Genomic DNA, 6,000 nt, shown 5'->3' with positions numbered 1-6,000 from the left:
GGTACGTCGTGTCTGTGGCAGTGCTGTGAGGCATCATAGTAACAACATCTGCCCTGCATTATTCCATGTGCCATACATAAACAGATTTATGGTGGTGTTTATATGGATGTAATAGTCTCAAAACGAGAAACTTAAGCCGAAGAGCTTGTACCTTCCTCTAACTCATTTTAATATTTATCCCAACAACCCATCTAAAGTTTTGACACGTTATTTGGTGTTCTTCGACAATATGGTAAATCAGTATCTTGATTACTTATCGATATTAATGAGATGTGCCTTTGTTATTATTTTTAAATCCATATGTTCCCAAAAATTAGACCCTCATTGATGCAAAATATTACAATTTCTAACTAATGCATGAAGAAAAAGAACATCAAGCAACAATCTATCCAAATTCTACAAACAACATATGGTTGAAAATTCCCCACATAATCTGAAAAAGGTTTATTGAGTGGGGGAAAAGAGTGGAAAATTGCAGCAATGATAATTCACTTACTGAACACTAGAAAGATCTTAAAAGACAAGGTCATATGATATCTTATAATGTGACCAGTGGCGGTCTGTGACCTCCAACCATCACTAGGATGATGCTTCCATTCATCTGATTGGCTGCCATGTAATACTATATTTCACCTAGAGTAACTACACTCTTCATGTTTCTGTCCAATTTAAAGGAAATCGATCAGCAGGTTTTTGCTGTGTAATCTGAGAGCTGTATGACGTAGGGGCAGTAAGCCTGATTCCAATGATGTATCACTTACTGGGCTGATTGGTGTAGTTTTGATAGAATCCATGTTTTCTCTTCTGTAGGTGTAGTAGTGGCCAGAATGCTGAGCAGTGTATAACCCCGCCCAGACCCCTGATTGGCTGCTCACTGGGTACACTGTTCATTGTCAGCCGCCGTCCGCTTGCTAATCAGTGGTGGGGGTGGGGTTACACAGATTACACTGACTGGCCTGCACATGACACCTAGTCTTGCAGTGATAATCTCCTGGTGACAAAAACACTCATTGTTTTGAAACTACAGTAAGCTGCTGAGTAAATGACACATCACTGGAATCAGGATCTCTGCCCCTATATTATACTTAGATTAAATAGTAAAACCCTGCTGACAAATTCCCTTTAAGCAACCTCTCAGCTTTTGGTAAAAATGAATCATTGCAAAATGAAAACTTCTCCAACATGCTTTCCATTTCATTTTACCATAGTTTTAATGATATCAGCTTGCTGTCAGTGAATGAAAACATTGCTCTAAAATCCATGATCATAGACAACTCTGATCCTGGCTGTTTAATCCTTCAGAAGTCATGGTCAATGCTGACTGCAGAATCAAAGTGGTTACACAGTGCGAGGTGATTACAATAAAAAACAGTTTGTATTGTTCCCCAGCCATGCACAAAGTCTGCTTCACCCAGTACCCTTCACCCATAATTGATGGTGGTTGTGTGTAGAGGAAAATTATCAACTCATGGCAGAATACTGAGTCCCCAGGTTCTATCACAGTCTTTTTTGGATGGGTTCACTGTTTCTTCCATAACTTACACAAATTACTGGGAAAGACAGGACCCATAAAGGCTGATCTTCTTGCTTACAGCAGTTGCCCAGTCTAAAACGACAAGTCTGCAGTCACTCTATCTGACTTCAGACTTGTGAGTCCTCACAGCACACGCACTGCGTCTATGCAATGTGGGGAGAACTACAGGTCCTTCTCAAAAAATTAGCATATAGTGTTAAATTTCATTATTTACCATAATGTAATGATTACAATTAAACTTTCATATATTATAGATTCATTATCCACCAACTGAAATTTGTCAGGTCTTTTATTGTTTTAATACTGATGATTTTGGCCTACAACTCCTGATAACCCAAAAAACCTGTCTCAATAAATTAGCATATTTCACCCGACCAATCAAATAAAAGTGTTTTTTAATACCAAACAAAAAAACCATCAAATAATAATGTTCAGTTATGCACTCAATACTTGGTCGGGAATCCTTTGGCAGAAATGACTGCTTCAATGCGGCGTGGCATGGAGGCAATCAGCCTGTGACGCTGCTGAGATGTTATGGAGGCCCAGGATGCTTCAGTAGCGGCCTTAAGCTCATCCAGAGTGTTGGGTCTTGCGTCTCTCAACTTTCTCTTCACAATATCCCACAGATTCTCTATGGGGTTCAGGTCAGGAGAGTTGGCAGGCCAATTGAGCACAGTAATACCATGGTCAGTAAACCATTTACCAGTGGTTTTGGCACTGTGAGCAGGTGCCAGGTCGTGCTGAAAAATGAAATCTTCATCTCCATAAAGCATTTCAGCCGATGGAAGCATGAAGTGCTCCAAAATCTCCTGATAGCTAGCTGCATTGACCCTGCCCTTGATGAAACACAGTGGACCAACACCAGCAGCTGACATGGCACCCCACACCATCACTGACTGTGGGTACTTGACACTGGACTTCAGGCATTTTGGCATTTCCTTCTCCCCAGTCTTCCTCCAGACTCTGGCACCTTGATTTCCGAATGACATGCAAAATTTGCTTTCATCAGAAAAAAGTACTTGGGACCACTTAGCAACAGTCCAGTGCTGCTTCTCTGTAGCCCAGGTCAGGCGCTTCTGCCGCTGTTTATGGTTCAAAAGTGGCTTTACCTGGGGAATGCGGCACCTGTAGCCCATTTCCTGCACACGCCTGTGCACGGTGGCTCTGGATGTTTCCACACCAGACTCAGTCCACTGCTTCCTCAGGTTCCCCAAGGTCTGGAATCGGTCCTTCTCCACAATCTTCCTCAGGGTCCGGTCACCTCTTCTCGTTGTACAGCGTTTTCTGCCACATTGTTTCCTTCCAACAGACTTACCATTGAGGTGCCTTGATACAGCACTCTGGGAACAGCCTATTTGTTGAGAAATTTCTTTCTGGGTCTTACCCTCTTGCTTGAGGGTGTCAATGATGGCCTTCTTGACATCTGTCAGGTCGCTAGTCTTACCCATGATGGGGGTTTTGAGTAATGAACCAGGCAGGGAGTTTTTAAAAGCCTCAGGTATCTTTTGCATGTGTTTAGAGTTAATTAGTTGATTCAGAAGATTAGGGTAATAGGTCATTTAGAGAACCTTTTCTTGATATGCTAATTTATTGAGACAGGTTTTTTGGGTTATCAGGAGTTGTAGGCCAAAATCATCAGTATTAAAACAATAAAAGACCTGACAAATTTCAGTTGGTGGATAATGAATCTATAATATATGAAAGTTTAATTGTAATCATTACATTATGGTAAATAATGAAATTTAACACTATATGCTAATTTTTTGAGAAGGACCTGTATAATATCCGGAGGAAACCCACGCAAACACGGGGAGAACAAACAAACTTCTTACAGATGTTGCCCTTAGTGGAATTTGAAAGCAGGACCCAGCACTCTAAAACTAGAATGCTAACCACTGAGCCACTATAGACCTAATAAATAGTGTATATGGAGGCGACAGGTTCCTTTGAATAGTTTAACTCTGCTTTATTAACCCCTTAATGACCGCCGATATGCCTTTTAACAGCGGCAGTTAAGGGTACTTATTCCTCAGCACCGCTTTTTAACGGTGCTGAGAAATTAGGTTACAGCATCGGAAAATCTCTGGGGTCTCAGCTGCCCCCAGAGAACATAATTCGTGTCAGTTTTAACCGTCCCCAGTCTTGTGATATTTACCGAATAACGGCGATCGCAAAAAAAGAAAAGTCCGATTTCCCATTCATTTCTCTATCCTCTGATATGATCTAGCATACCAAAGGAGAGAGAAATGCTTAGTTACTTACCGGTAACTGTGTTTTTCGGAGCCCATGACAGCACCACGAGAACGGGGATCTGCCCTTCAGGGACAGGAAACCTACAGACATAGCACCTCTCTCCCGCATCAGTTAGATTACAGCGCATGAGAGGACCTCCCAGGTTAGTAGCAATATATAAATATTATTCCGTACCCAAAATAACTTTCCACACGTGACTATGCTAAGGCAAAAGGAAGTGCCCACCACACTATACAGGCCTGTGGGGAATGCATTATACTATACAGGCCTATGGGTAATGCATTATACTATACAGGCCTATGGGGAGTGCATTATACTATACAGGCCTCTGGGGAGTACATTATACTATACAGGCCTATGGGGAGTGCATTATACTATACAGGCCTATGGGGAGTGCATTATACTATACAGGCCTATGAGGAGTGCATTATACTATACAGGCCTATGTGGAATGCACTATACTATAATGAGGACTATCTGGCACATTAAACCTTATGGAGGCTATCTGGGGGGCATCATACAGTGTGGAGAGTACAGTGAAGGGGCCACCACACAGTGCCGGGGCCATCAATCAGTTTGGGGGCTACTAAGGGGTCAGTATACTGTGTGGGGGTACATTACAGTGAGGAGGCATCATGTTATGTATAAGAGAGATCATACTGTGTATAGGGGAGTTGTACAGGGGGGGCGGCTAGGGACATTATTCAATGTTAAGAGGGCACTTATTGTTATAGGGGAACTCAGGTTACTGTGACTATCAAAGGGGCACACAGGGCAATATTACTTTCTAGGGAGCAAAATGTGGGCACTATTTTCTAGAGCACTTGCACCCAGCATTACTATATTCTAGAGGGTTGCTTTAGAATTTAGAGGGCACAGAGAATCACACAGCAGGTGCAGTAATAGGGACACATACGGCACCAGCATTGGGGTACTAGTAGGATGAGGAATTTGTGCAGGTTGGGAATAGGTGCTGAAAATATGAGAAGTCAAATGTGTCTTTGTTGTATTCTCTGCAGACGAGTCCTGGCTAGAAGAAGTTGTGTTGGTCTGGGCCAGATGGAAAAGACCGGAAAAGTGAACAACTCCATCAGAAAGAACGTCAGCAGTAAGTCACCATCTGTAACTGTACTTTGATCTGTTATATGTTTCTGCAGGACTGGTATTTAAAATTAACCATATGGCGGTAATATCAATGTTGCTCTTTGTATAGAGATTATTTTCAGCAACAGTGCTGTTATCTGCTGAGGTTCTCCTCCACTATTAGGGTGCGTCACCCAGTTGTAATCAAGGTTACCTGGTTAGGGGCCCACTCAGAAGCTTCGCCCCCCGAACCAAAACCCTAGCTACGCTTCTGCCTAATGGAAATATGGGAGAGATAAGGGGAAGACCACATCACCGAGCAAACTTTCACGAATCATCCAGTCTGCTGGAGCTCCTCTGACTGGACCTTCTCTCACCCACACGACCACCTCCTGCGTCACTACATGGTTGTCGCTGGGTCAGTCTTACGTGGGGCTTCTCAGTGAGCTGCTGCTGCAAAGGTGAACACTGCTGCACCTGCTGCTCTGGTGACTCCATGTCCTAGCCGGATTATGGGTCTAGAAGCACCTGGTTCTTGTCATGGCCTCTCTTAAATACTTCCGGCCACTCCCTCGATTCGGTACCACCTTCGGCCGGAGCCAGCAGGTCCTCCGCATGGTCTGCCCGGTGTTTCATCTCCAGACTGCCAGCTGTGCCGCCACGACCATGCCCCAGGCACGTGCATGCCCGGCGACCCCCCCACCCGGCCAAAACCACTGCCACATGGCCCGACCAGCATCGCCCAGTACCCCGGACGCATCTGCCCACAGCCCCAGGAACCTTGCCCCCCGAACTTACAGCCATGGCCGCTGTATCCAGGGCATCCAAGAGGTCACGCCCCGGTTGCATCACCGAGGCCACATCCCGGCTGCGTCACAAGGGGTGTACCCCCACTGCATCACCGGACCGCATCAAGGCCGCCGGCCACCGCCATCTGGACCCGCCTGGCCACCAGAGGGATCACCGCCACGCACTCAGAACGCAGCCACAGAGGCCGCACACCTCTGCGGCCCAGTCTACTCACCTACACCCTGGCACCGGACCATCCTCAAACCAGCGCTCCTTCCCGGAGACTGCTTGCCTGCTGTTGCTCACACATGAAGTCCCCCTGGACCCACTGTGGTGCTACT

Source organism: Ranitomeya variabilis, chromosome 5, assembly GCF_051348905.1.
Source record: "Ranitomeya variabilis isolate aRanVar5 chromosome 5, aRanVar5.hap1, whole genome shotgun sequence".
In the NCBI taxonomy this organism is placed as follows: Eukaryota; Metazoa; Chordata; class Amphibia; order Anura; family Dendrobatidae; genus Ranitomeya; species Ranitomeya variabilis.
The sequence above is the reverse complement of the archived record's forward strand: the minus strand, read 5'-3'. Positions refer to the sequence as shown.